At 39.6% G+C, this 14,785-nt stretch overlaps 1 protein-coding gene across 1 annotated transcript in view; it reads left to right on the top strand.

Moving 5' to 3' along the window:
* Nucleotides 1-14,785, top strand: part of PLCB1 (phospholipase C, beta 1 (phosphoinositide-specific)) — a 756,841-nt gene that overhangs the window by 438,781 nt on the left and 303,275 nt on the right. The window lies entirely within an intron of this gene.

Here is a 14,785-nt window from a genome sequence, read left to right as displayed (position 1 = left end):
AGAGGAGAAGCCCCCATTGAGCAAACACTTTTCAAACCTCTGCTTGCATCACATTTACTGTTGTCCCCCATTGGCCAAAGCAAGTCATAGGGCCAAGCCTAACCCATGTATGTGTGTCAGAGAGCAATGAGAAGGAGGAGAACCATGCAAGGCTTTTGTTCCAAAGAGCAGAATTTTGGTGACCATTTTGCAAACACTCTATCTCATATGTCATGCTTATATCTTCTCGGTGGGGGACCAGAACCCTTCCATGCTTGTTTCTCCAAGCTATTTAATAAGCCCTACAGCCTGTCCCATGGAACACAATTCCACTCCTGTTTTTAAGTATAGGTTTTCTTAGTATTAAGGTATGGTGAGGCCAAAAGATCAAGATATCCCTACCATTGCACATTGATGTGGGGAGATGGTGAAGAGGAGGCATGAGATGGTTGGGAGGAGGTGTGAGATGGTGGGCAGGAGGTGAGAGATGGTTACACACAGTTCTCAATAGGAGAGAGCATGCCATGCCACAGGGGGCCACACAGGGAAGCATCACTGTTAGGAGGCAGAGGGAACAAGGGGAATATGTGTGCAGGGTCCTTTATTGTGGTTTCCACAGGAAGGAATGGGCAAGGCAGTATAAGCAGGCAGTGTAAACAGGCTTAGCATTGGTTTGTTTGAATAATTTCAACAGGCTCTGGGGTGTTGGAGCTGTCTCTAATTGTCTGGTATCTGATCCTGGGTAATAGGGCAGGAGAATATTGGCCTTGAATATGAGAGCCTGATGAGCAGGTGGTAGGTATGTGGGCTCTGGATTGGTCAGTTTGTGTATGAAAGGTACGTTATTGTTCACCATCTCTAGGAATTAGCTAGCCCTAAATGGGGCAATCCCTCCACGGTCAGCAAAATCTGGTCTGGGGTAGCCCCACATGTCAAAGAATCAGAAATACAGAAAATAAAAAGCATGATTAACACAACCCACCCTTCCAAAATATATTCCTAAGGCAATAATGTATTTTTGTTCTGTGAGAGAAGTTTGGGGAGTCTGAACATTGCATTACAAAATCATGTAGATGGGCCCTGATAATGATACAATGACCTTAACATTCTCAAAATATTTTTTAAAGGATTTCTCGGTCTTATATAAGGTTTGCAGCATTAACTTCTTGCTATACTGGCCTCTTTCTAGGATTTTCTTTCCAATGATCAACGTTAACATAGGACTTTTTTAGCATTCTGCTAAATACTCACTCTAAATACGTGTGAAAAATATATGGCACGTTCCCCGAATTCGTGGAATTTTTTTCAGGGGAAGCAATCAGAGAGAAATAGAAGGCAATGTGAACTTAATGTGCTTTAATGTTGATTTATTGAGCACTACTATGTGCTAGATACTATGATAGGTACTTGGGGATTTTAGTCAAATGCTGTTTATGCTCTCCAGGGGCTCACTGTTTAACCTGAGCACAAATTATAGGAAAACAAATGGGTGAGCTACAGAGAGAAATCATTTCTGTTGGTTTTAGTCACAGATAGCTTCAGAGAGGAGACTGTCAAGGTAGGACTTCAAGGATGAATTTGACACATGGCTTTACGTTGCACTTCAGGCACTGGGCACTGTATGTGCAAAGACACAGAGGTAGGAATTAAAGTGTCATGAAGAACTAAAAACACTTCCTGGATAACCAAAACCTGGTGTGCATGTAGACAAGTGGTGAGAAATTAGGCTAAACAGGAAGAAGGTCATGATTAAGGAGGATCTTAAATGCCATACTAAGGAGTTGGGGCTTTACCCCACCAACAGGGAGGAACAATTTACCAGTTTTAAGCAGGGAAATAGTATGAACAACCTGCATGCTTAAAAGGTTATTCAGGCTCTACTGTGGAGGACTGTAAGCTCTCTGAGTGTAGGAATCCTATCAGTGTTTTTCACAGTCTATATCCCAGTACCTGCTAAAGGGCCTGGCACACAGGATATATTCATGTGGCTGATACCGTTGTGCTAATTATATGTCCCATACGCTCCCCTGCACTTCCCAGTTCTCCTTGCAGTTAGATTGGAGCGACTAGTTCTGGCCAGTGGCTGGGAAGTGACTTGGTGACCATTTGGATATGGGAGGTGAAGATGAGAGATTAACCTAGGATGACTCTCTAAATCTTGCTTGGGTGGTTCAGAAATGGTTATAAGGAACAAGTATGAGAAGCAAGGTAATTGACTCAATTATGGATATCCTGAGTTCAAGATGACTGTGAGATGAAGTTTTAATTGTAATAGAGTTAAATACTACAAGGTGTCATAGAGAGAAATTACTACGGGCAGTGAGGAAGAAAAAGTATTAAGACAATGCAGCACTTCATGGGATCTGCTAAAGTTACTCACCATCCAGTTTTGCCCAGGACTGAGGAGTTTCCTGGGATGCAGGAGGGACCAACAGCACCAATACCAAGATAGTTGCAGGCAAACCAGGATGGTTGGGAAGCCTAGGTCTACTACACCATACCAACTGCAAAGAATAGCTATTCAGTATTTCTCCTCTAAACTCAGAAATTTGGCTTAGAGAGATCTGGACTCCTCCAAACTTCTGTATCTCAACTAACACTCGGTTATATTGACAATGAATCCTGATTAGCCAGAGCAGTCAAGAAAGTGTGAATCCTGTAAACCAGTATCATGCCAAAGCTAATTCCTACCAGCTCACAGGAGCTGATTTTGCTCATTTCTTCCTGACTTTACCTTTATCGAGTCACATTGATAGATTAAATATGGCCATGGTGGGAGAATTTATATGACAGAAACCAACAAATGCTATAAATCAGGGCTTCTCTGCCCCAACCTCAACCCCAGATCTGGTTGTTAGACACTTACCAGCACACCATTTTCATAAGCTGAGTCAGAAAGGTTGGAAGACATTGTATCATGGAGAAAGCCCAATGGAGATGCTAATAGTGCCCTGCCCCACCCCTTTACCTAGGCAGCACACCTGTCTCCAGGTGCTGGGAGTGTTGGCTGCTAGCAACTCATGTCCACTCCCTTCTTGTGAGAACTGTCCTCAGCCAACAGGAGCTGCCTTGGCCGGAAATGCCCAGGAAGTAATCCCTCCACCCAGTAGTGGTCAGTAGCCAATGACTGACTCACAGAGTGGTATCAAAAGTCAGTTCCTTTACCCCAAGTTGGGCCACCATGAGGGTATCATTCATACTCTAGAACTCTTCCTAGGGTCGGACTGAGACTAGTCTCCAGCTGAAACTACATCCTTGCTTAGCTGTTTCTGCTTCCCTATCTTGCTTCTCTTATTCTCTTATATGTCTCCCCTGACAGCCTCCTTCAATAAATCACCACCTAAGGTATCCTCCTCTTAGGCTTTGCTTCTAGGGAACATAACTTAACTTACCCAGCCCAGGAGAATCTCTATGGAATGAACATATAATCTCTAGTACATATCTCACATACTAGCAGGCAAACTCTTGAGAGAACTTTACAATCTGCATGCTTACATTGAGCAAGGAACATCCCTTTGATTCCTGAGCTTACTGGAATGTCATGATATAAATTCTCCCACATTTCCTTCTGCATACCTCGAAAATGCTTTCAAGGAGGGATTTCAATTTTGCATTTTGAACTTTGGATCCTCTTTTGTTTACCTAAGTAAGAGAAGGAGAAACAAAATTCCAGTGTATTAGTATGGCATTTAAGGTGGAGAAATTTAGCAGCAGTAGGCAATCATGTGGAGCGGCCGTTTAGGGCTGAATTATACTATTTGTAGCTACTTAACATGCTGAACCATTCCTCTCTGTCTGGAAAAGTCATAAGAAGGGGTCCGTCAGCCCTCTGAGTCACTGCTAAGAAGCTTATGCGCCCTCACACCTACATTTAAATGAATGTTTCCGGGGCAAAAATGAAGGACCTCAGAGAAATGAAATGAAGCACTCTAGCAGAGAAAAACAATATTGGTTTCAGTCTGCATTTGTAAATTAACTGCGGGAAGAACATTTCTAGAATTTGTTTAATTGTTAATAGCAATCATTTTGAAAAAAAATTTTTTTTTCTTCGTGTTTTTTTTAAATGAGGAAAGATCATAGGAGAAGGATTATAATCAACTGGCAAAATTTGACGATACCTGACATGTATCCAAGGAATAGCAATGGATATCAGGGTATGGTGCTTGCCTTGTACCATGTATGAATTCAGTAAATATATGGCGAATGCATAAATCATGTTAAACATAGGATTCAGAACCAGCACTATGAATATCTCATCTTCATTTCCTTCTTTCTTAAGTTTTACTTCTTGGTAAGGTATAACTTGGAGTACAGAGAGTAAATCTTAGGTGTACTTCTTGATGAATCTATACATACACACACACAGAATCATCACTCATTGAAATAGAGAATTTTTAATACCTGAGCCAGTCTCCTCAATTCTGTCCCTACCAAAATGTAGGCACCTTCCACCATGGATCTTCCTAAATTTTCATGTTTCCATGGAATAATTTTTCCTATGAATGGCAGCAGGAGTAATCTAGTCAGAGCATCCCTTGCTTCTTATTTCAAGACTCTCTTTATCCCACCATTGATCCCAAGAAATCATTAGTCTTTTCTACTTATACTAAAAGGGCTCACCCTTGCATTGCCCCCACTGGGTACTCTTGCCCATGCCAGGGCCAGGTTCTCAATTTGATTCTTGTATCTCCTGCTCACTTTCTGGGGCCAAAATGCTTCCAAGACTCTCAGCAGTGTTGTTGTAGGCGCATATCCAGATGTATATTCTAGAACTAGTGCTAGGTCTTTTCAGATATCCCTGCTCTTCCAGAGGGAAGGCTCTCTCTCTGCATGTCCTGGATCCAGTGCTGCCAGCCATGCTGTCCCAGGAGGTAGGGCCCTATGGCAGAGTCGGACTCCATTGCCAAGTCGCCAGTTTATTAACCCTTAATTATGCAAATTCAGAAACAAATTCTTCTGAGCTGTGCATCAGAAGGTGTCACAGTTTGGCTCATCCTTCTAGAGCAGCCTCTTACAGAATTGTTTGAGATGAGATGGGATTGGGAAGAACTACAACCTCTTCTTTTTCCATGATATGTTCCATACACATTTCACTCCAATGATACTAAACAGCTTCTAGTTCCTGGTAATACCATGTTGGTTCATGCCCCCATCCCATCTTTGATCAAATTATTACTTCTTTTTTAGGACTATTAAGTTTTTACTTTTCTTGACCTGGATGCTTTTTTCTTGAAGTGTCATATTCCATAATCTCAAGTTCAACTGAGTCCCTCTCCTCTGGGTCCTCATGGCTAACATGCATCTTTAGCATTGCCTTGACTAGTTCCTAAATTTGAGGTGCTCCCTTTTCCTTGTCAGCTCCAAGTGTCCAAACACTATTCGTCTTTTAAATTTAAATTTAGATACTATCTCCATGAAATCTTTCCACCTCTTCTCTAATGAAGCTTGTTGCTTCCTTTCTACACAAATTTGACAGTTTGTTAATATCTCCCAGTGGTTTTCTCGTTTTCATATTTCCTGCTAGATTGTAAAAACTCTTTTAAGAAGAGGAACCCTGTCTTATTCAACATTGGATTTCAATCTACTCCAATGTCTGGCTCAGTACTCCAGATTCAATAAATGCTCGCTGAATGCATGCCTGCAGACCTGAATAGATAAGCGAGTTCTGTTGATTAATCACATCAATTAAACTGGGTCAAAGATGTTTTGTTATGTTGGTTCCATTATCTGACTTTTGGAAAAGCAATGTGACCTATAGAGTTGACATGCCCTCGATATCACAACGGAGGACTCTCATCCTCAAATATCCCATTAGCATTTCATTTTCTCTGCTTACAGTATGTGGCTGACTTATTCCTGTCACAGAGCTAAGAAGCTGCCAACTTGGAGATATTCTCTCTAATTCTTCTGAAACTTCTTTTTTTTTTTTTTTACTGCCTAAAAAAGCATCATCTTTCTGGATCACATCACCAACTCTAGCCTTTGGCTTCCTTTCCAGGGACATTTTTCACAAAGAAAAATATTGTTCAGTGATGGTAGTGGAGTTATTACCAACATGATAAGTAGAGAAAAACAAATTTGCATTTAAAAGCAGATCCGGGGTCCTTGGCAGAGCCAGGCTTGCTAATTACCTCACTTCCTTACATTGGTAGCCTTATAAAGGTCTGATATTCCCAGTGACAAGAAACAACCTGCTATAGACCTTAGAGGTCACTCGCAAATAGAAAACGTGTCTTGGAATATTAAATTTGCAAATTAAAGAATCTCTTCTTCACAATTTCTGCAAATTCCATTTTGATGTAAACTAGATTACAGAGAATTTAATATTCCCATAAATGTAAACCATAATCTGTAAATGTAAATATAAATGCAGTACTACCCTCATCCCCTCCACACCTTTGCATTTGAGCTTGCAAGTTCAATTCCAAAATCCAGAGCTAGAAAATTAACTCCAAAGTTTGAGCTACAAAAGCTGGGGTCCTCGTATAAGCACACTACAGAATCTTTGAGATACAGATTTCTGGCCTCAGATGATATGTGTTAATTTGAGAGTGTAGAGGGTGAGTCTGTGGTGTAAGTTATATAACAATGATTTTTTATTAAATTCACACGCCTAAAAATATCTTTTAGTGGATGAAAGTACTTTTATCTACCAGAAGGGTTATTAAGTTTGTGTAATTGTGCCAAAATTTTAAGAACAAAAATATATATGTGTGTATATATATATATATATATATATATGTTTTTTGCTATTGTGTAGGACTAATGCCAGAGCTATCAAATACAAACACTGTATAAGAACTCAAAAAGGGAGATGATGTAGGAATCTACTTAGCTTTGAGCAGTACCAACAGAGAATTCTCCTAGGACTCATACTAAATGAGTTGGATTATTATTAATTAGTAAAAATTAAAACAATTATCAGATCCTGCACGGCAATGTTCTTAATGTAGTCTGCCTAGGGACCCTCTTAGGAGGGTGTGTGGCCATTTGACTCTTGGCTATCTTATATAATAATATCATAACAGTCCAAGTGAGGGGGATTCCAACAAAAATATATACCAGCCTATCCAAAAGGGGCCTCCCTGGCATTATAAAAAGTGAAAGAAAAACAGGAAAGCAGTAGTGAGAGTAGAGCCATTCCTTATTAAAGAAATCATGAGTCTTTTGTTTTTTCCTTTTCTATTTTCTTTTTTTTTTTTCTATTTTCAAGAATACTTACATTCATCCCTACAAGTCTGCATGGGAAGGAAATATCACAGTTGGACATTTGTCACCATTGTGTGTCCCTGTCTCAGTCCATTTGGGGTGCTATCACAAAATACCATAGACCAAGTGGCTTATAAACAATAGAAATTTATTTCTCACAGTTCTGGAGGCTGGGAAGTCTAAGATCAAGGCACAAGCAGATTCAGTAACTGATGAGGGCCGACTTCCATGTTCATAGATGGAAGGCTGTCTTCTCACTGTGTGCTCATATGGTGGAAGGGGTGAGGGATCTCTCTGGGTTCTCGTTTATAAGGGAACTAATCCCATTCATGAGGGCTCTGCCTTTATGACCTAATAGCTCTAAAGAGCCCCACTTTCTAATACTGTCACTTTGGGGGTCAGGATTTCAACATATGAGTTTTGAATGGGGACATAAGCACTCAGTTCATTGTGGTCCTGCTTAAACTGATTTCAATAAAATTGTAAGTGTAGAGAAAGGGAAGCCTGAACAAGAAACTTTAGAAGGGCCTAGGAGGGGTCTAGAGATGACTTAACTGAGACATCCTTGAAGAATTTCTTTTTTCTATCCAGAGAGTAACCAAGGAAAACCCCACCCCAGGGTGCCTATCACAAATTCTAATATAGTATCTTCTGAATTAATTCAGCTTTGTTTTCAATCCATTATATAACTGTAAAATATACAAGAAATATCAGCTGGGATAATTTTGGCTCCTTTAATTATACAATAACTAAATTTAATTCATTAGAAGATAAAATCCATAATAACATCTTTCTTCGCTCTTTGGTATTTTTTTTTTCTTATTACTTTTCCTATTGCTGCTGTGACAAATTACCACAAACTCAGTGGCTTAACACAACACAAACTGATTATTTTACAGTTCCATAGGTCAGAAGTCTGACATGATGTTACTGGGCTAAGTTCAAGATGCCAGTAGGGTGCAGTCCAGCCTGGAGGCCCCAGGGGGAAATCTGTTACCTTGCCTTTTCCAGCTTATCCTTGGACCATGAAGCCTTTCCTCCATCTTCCAAACCAGCAAGGTTGGGCTGAGTCCTTCTCATACTGACATCTCTCTGGTTCTTTCTTCTGATTCCCTTGTCCACTCTTTAAGATCAGCTGACTAGCATCCTTGATTCCATCTACAAGCTTAATACCCCTTTGCCACATAATCTAACACACCTACGGGTTCTAACGATTAAGACAGAGACAGCTTTGGGGAACTGTTATTCTACCTATCGCACTAATTTATTTCATACGTTCTGATCAGTGGGCTGGGGGGAGAGTAAATGTAAGCATAAAATAAGCCAACTAAAAGGAAACAAGTTGTGTCTGTCCTGCAACACTAGAGAACACGGAGACTCAAAGAGCTTTATTTTTCATCTTAATCATTTTGACAAGATACCAATTTAGAAGGTAAAGTAAAGGCAAACTGACATTTGAAGGTAGAATTTAAATTGAGTGAATTTTCAGCTGTGGGTATGGAGGGAAGATGTCAGTGGGCTGTACTTACCCCCAGCGGCACCCAATGAGACATTACATTTTGAGACTTGCAACAGGTATGCACTGCACCCTAGAGGCCACATGGGAATTCCCACCTGAGAAGTATTGGTTTTTAAGCACTTTTTTTTGCCTGTCTTTGCCTCAGATTGTACACCCTTCAGGGACAGGTATTGGTATTATGCACAGCTCTTTACATGTTTCTTTTGGGGGGTGGTAACTGAGAGACACGTTTCATGATATGTAACTTGCTTGCAACCCAAAATATTATGGTAACAATAACTGCTACAGGTTTATTGTCCCTTACTGAAAATGCTTGGGATCAAATTTCAGGTTCTTTCAGATTTTTGAATATTTGCATATACATAATGAGATATCTTGGGGATGGGACCCAAGTCTAACTGGGAAATTCATTTATGTTTCATATACACCTTATACACAAAGGCTGAAGTTAATTTTATACAATATTTTTAGTAATTTTGTGCATAAAACAAAGGTTGTGTGCGTCGAACCATCAGAAAGCAAAGGTATTACTGTCTCAGCCACCCGTGTGGACCATCTGTAGTTGTTTGGCATCACTGTCATTCCTGACTCTGAATTTGTATGCTATTGATATGCAATCATTTCTTAACCTTATTCACACGTAAGTACTTAGTAAAAATATGACATGCCATTAATACAATGCAAAAATAATGTGTTCAGAGTAACTAAGCAGCACAGCAGCATCACCAGAATGCCTGTATCTTATCGTTGTTACCCATAGGGGTATCTGCAGACTTTTTTGACATTTTCAACAATGCCTTTATACCACAGAGCAGAGAATAAGCAAAAAGTAAAGCTAATTAGTCTTGGCACTCTGAGGACCATTGCGGGAACCGTACTGTTGGTGCATCGGGCCTGTACCCATGCCATCTTCTTACCCTCTGTGTACGTACATGTTGAGGGGGCATCTGGGTGTGTGTGGAAAAGATATGTCACAGCTGAAGGGAGCTGAGATGATCTTTTTCCCTTTGGAGAGCCTGAATAAACTTTGTTGTGCACATGCATTTCTGTGACCCATTGCACGCGGTCAGGTGTGGAATTTTCCACTTATGGCATGAGTCAATGCTCAAAAGTTTCGGATTTGGGAACATTTTGGATTTTCAGATTAGGGATGCTCAACCTGTATTTTTTTATTGAGCAGTTACTGAGGGCCAAAACTCAGTGTTAAGGTCTGACCATGTATTATCTCATTTAAAGACCACAGCAGCACTGCAAGGAAGACACTGCAGTGGCCATTCTCAACTTTGACTGCACATGGGAACCACCTGAGCAGGCTGTAAGCCTCCCAAAGCCCAGGCTGCACCCAGGACAATTAATGAGAATCTCTGAGGGTGGGATGCAGGCATCTTATTTTTTAAGGCTTCCAGGAGATTCCAACACACAGCAAAGGTCGAACCTAGATCTGCCCAACCCCAAGCCCAGATATTTTTGTCTGCTGAGTAAGCAGGATTGCCCAGGCCTTTCCCCATCTCCTGCCTCCACCTCCCCACTCACTCACCCCAATCTCTTCCATGTATCTTTTCACTCCCAGTTAGACTTTTGCCCACTAAATGAAAACAAAAAATTCTTGAAGTCTTTAGTGTTGTCCATTGATCACCTGACATTGTTTCTACCGAAAATGAACTTTACTATTATTAGTGTTTTGTTTGGATTTTGTTTAGTTTTGGGGTTTTTTTGGGGGGGGGTGAGGAGAGAGGTATCTTTAGTTAACAGTGCTAGTAATTTTGGAATATTAATTGTGGTAGTTAAGAATGCATCATGTTATTTTATATACCAGAAATTTTGATGGACTTTATATGCTTCGTGGTAGTCTTTTTGGGAAGGTTCCATTATTATGAGGAAACGGAGGCTTATTCCCTCCAGAGGGGCAGCCCTGACTTTCAAGCTGAGATCCATGTTATTTTAGAACATCAGCTTATACCCTCTATTTGGTGTTTTCCAAAAATGACTGAAAATAAAACTCTCTTGAGCAACTTCTTGGCCTCCTAAAAATTCTAATGAGTCTGGAATGGGACTCAGGAATCCAGGTTTTTAAGTTTGGTCCCTAGTGTTCCTAGGCTACTCTACCAAACTACAATATATGGCCTTAGAGCAGGGCTTTTCAAACATTCATGTGCATACAAGTCACCTGCGATCTTGTTAAAATGCAGAACGCCATGAGTGGATTGAGGATGGGCCTGAGATTCTGCATGCCTACCTAGCTTCTAGGAGACACAATGCTGTTGGTCCCCAAACCACATTTTGAGGAGCAACGTGGTGCCTGCTAACTAAAGTTTTCGGAAAGCAGAGTTCTGAGACCACTGTCGATTCTTCACTCATCGTAGTGTCCTTTTCATACATTGATTTGCAAGAACCCCCTAGTATGTCTTTGAGGAAACAAACAAAAGAAATAGCACTTTTAAGACAATGATGTCAGTATGAACTCAGTGCTTTAAATGCATTTTATAAATAGCGCGGCAGATAAAATTACCTCTTTTAGAAATAAAACATTTCACCAACTGTATCTTGTCTCCATTAGACGTTAGGCACATATCTAATTCATTCTTAGATAACAGAGTTCCTCACCCAAATTAGGTGCTTAAAAAGACATTTGTTAAAGAAATAAATTATTATGTTAATGTTTGAGTGATTTTTAAAGTAGGTTTTAAATTTTATATTCCATAGCCTAGCACCTACATACCTTTTTAAAGATGTGTCTGTGAATTTACATTCAAAAGTATATATAGGGCTGGGCGCAGTGAATCACACCTGTAATCTTAGCACTCTGGGAGGCTGAGGTGGGAGGATCGCTTGAGCTCAGGAGTTGGAGACCAGCCTGAGCAAGAGTGAGACTCCCCCGCCCCCTTGTCTCTACAAAAAATAGAAAAATAGCCCTGTGTGGTGGCTTGTTCCTGTAGTCCCAGCTACTTGGAAGGCTGAGGCAGGAAGATTGCTCAAAGCCAGGAGTTTGACGTTACAGTGATCTATGATGACACCACTGCACTCTAGCTTGGGTGACAGAGGGAGACTCTGTTTCAAAAAAAAAAAAAAAAAGTATATATAGACTACATAATGTATACCTCTTAGATGCAACATAAAGACACATATTTTTAAAAAGGCAATTAATATGCCAGTATATAAAATATAAGGAGGAAAAGAAGACTTTTAATGAGGCTAAAACTAACCTAAACATAGCAAAGGTGTAAAAAGAAAATAGAGAAAATTGAATTGGCTTTTAATTCATTTCCCGAAGTTGTGATGCCCAGTGTGAAAATGTGTATTACAGATTTAAAAATAATAATGGTAATAACAGCAGCGTTGAAAGCTGACATTTATGGAGCAATTCCTATGTATTAGTTTGCACTGATCACTGTGCTAAGCAATTACCCTCTAGGGGAGGCTGTCTGACCCTTTGTGTGGATGAGGAAATGCAGAAGTCAGTGACTGCCCACACTTAACATGGCTGGTATATGCAAAACCAGGACTCACCCAGGTTGTTCATCCCTAGACTAGAATGCCTCTGAGCAAGTTTTCTTTGTCCCCGAGTAGAGTGGAAGCATTAATATCTGTTGGAAAGCTTTTGGACATCGATAGCCATGTTCGAAATGTAAAAGTTATCTCAACCTGCTAGTGTTAACTGGTACAAGCTCCCCTTGCTTTGAGACAAGGCTCGTTTTGGAAGCGTAGCAGCCGTTTCCTCCCATGGTTCTGTCTGTCAGTCCCACCCTCCTTCCCCCTCCCAGCACCACCACTACATAGGTCTGTGTGACTTCCGGTTAATACATTTTCCGTGGGGCACCACCTTTTCTAGCCTCAGATAAGAATTGAAGTTCTCCAATGAGGTTGGTCTGAAAAGCTGATCATATGAGACAAAGTATAATTTTCCAATACCCATAAGGATATTCTAAAGAAAGGAGAGTATATGACACCAAGTTTTTTTGTTTTTTAATCAAAGTCAAGATTGACTCTTGGTATTCTCAGAATAGAGGCTTTTGTGACAGACCTTAAACTGCCTTAATTTAAAGCAGGTGTATAAAATATAAAATGGTATTTAAAGAGGTGTAGAGATATTAATTAAAATGGGTTTGCTGAAATGCCAGGGATATCATCACTTCTGAAAATTGAATTAAGCCCTGAATGTCAACGGTGAATTAACATGAATAGACTTATCTATCCCTGTCCAAATGTATTTTATCCATAAACTGTGTAATACATGGTGATTAACTAGAGGTTATGAATCCTAGCAGTAGCCCAATCAAATTCTTCAGAATTCTAACTCAGGAATGCATTCAGGTCAAAGAATATTAACAGAAAACTTCTGTTGCTTAAAGGGCAAGTAGAGTGAGTGTTTAAAAAACTGTTTGAATTTTTGCTTAATTGTTCTCCTCTTGATCTATTGTTCTTGATGATTTAGAAAATCTGTGTGCTGCAAGTTAAATTACTTTAATTACAGTCATGTCAAGTATGTAGGCTCTTCTTTTAAAAGAGAGTTTAACTTCTGTGGCTTATGAAAGTTAGAGAAACTGGAAGCACAGTAAAAAGCCATTATCTTAGTTGAGAACATTCCTGAACATCCTAAGAATAGAATTTGCCTAAGTGCATGCTTGAAGAAGAGCTGGAGTCTGGAGGCATGGGGCAGTGGAAGCTCCTCTATTAGGAGCCCAGCATTTTGGGTTTTTTTTTTTTTTTGTCCTGAGCATGCCTCAGGTATCTAAAACTCATTGTTAAAAGTTATATTGTATATATAGCAGGATCATTTGCACTATATTAGGGATACTGAAACTACAGAAAATGAAAGATCTATTGTGTATGAAAAACAGGACAAACGCTCTAGCAAAAATTAGTTTGATTTTCTCACAAATTTACTGCACTCGTTATTTAAAGAAATGCTCCGGAATGTTATTTTTCCTTTTCTTTTTCCTCATTGGCTTTAACTCCCTATGAATGGAACCTGTCACTAAAAATACATTTCAGGAATCAAGTGCCCCTCTTCTGTATACATCCCTCTAAATCCATGGCTAAGCCCAATGTTTAAGGTTGTCAAAGTGGCTCCAGTCCAAACTCGGGTTAACATTTGCGCTTTTCCTGAAGTAGGACTCCGGAGATGCAATTCAAACAACCTTTTGGGTAATCCCAGTTGGTGGGTTTTAGCATTGCCAGCTGGCTCTGAATTGGCCACTGCTCTCTCTACAAAGAGGAGGGAGCCTTAAACACAGAGTCAATGCTTGTCAATTCAGCTGTGTCTAAATTCATAGATCAGTGGTTCTCAAATTGTGGTCCCTGGACCAGCAACATTAGCATCCTCTGGGAACTTGTTAGTAATGCAGATTCTCAGGCCTCACCTCAGTGCATCAGCACCTCTGGGGTTGGACCCAGCAATGTTTTAACAAGCCCTTCAAGTGATTCTGATGCACCGTTAAGTTTGTGAATCACTTCTGTAAATTTTTATTTCAAGCCGATGTTAACCAGTAAGTCCACCACAGAAATTAGCAGCTTTCATTTTTGTGATCCTTTGTGTTGGACAGGTAAAAGTGGGTGATTTCAACTGCTTAATGGATACAGAGTTTTATTTTGGGGCATCACTAATATTTTGGAACTAGATAGAAGTTTTGACTGCACAACATTATGAATGTACTAAATGCCACTGGGTTCCTCACTTTAAAAATGGTTAGTTTTATGTTATATAAATATCACTTCAAGTTTTAAAAAAGATATAAATTAAAGCACTTTGAAACTCAAGTGCTTTAGACATGCCAATCTAAACAACAAATCTGCAAATTAAAAATTATCCAATCATTAATCATTGTTATTTTGAGTACATTCTAACTTTTTTGATACATATGATGATATGATGTATTTTAATTGCACAATTACTAAAGTTTCCCAGGTATGCATGAAAAATGGAGTATACATAAAACTGTGATTTGAATGATATTCATGGAAAGTTTCTCATTAGAATTTCTTGATGAGTCAAACAATAATTTTCAAATACAAATAAAATAAGGAAAATTATATTTGAATGCCTGTTATTGTTAGGGTGAGGATTATAAAAGAGGCAGA

The sequence above is a fragment of the Propithecus coquereli genome, unplaced genomic scaffold, assembly GCF_000956105.1.
Source record: "Propithecus coquereli isolate 6110/MARCELLA unplaced genomic scaffold, Pcoq_1.0 Scaffold139, whole genome shotgun sequence".
Classification (NCBI taxonomy): Eukaryota; Metazoa; Chordata; class Mammalia; order Primates; family Indriidae; genus Propithecus; species Propithecus coquereli.
The sequence above is the reverse complement of the archived record's forward strand: the minus strand, read 5'-3'. Positions and strand labels throughout refer to the sequence as shown.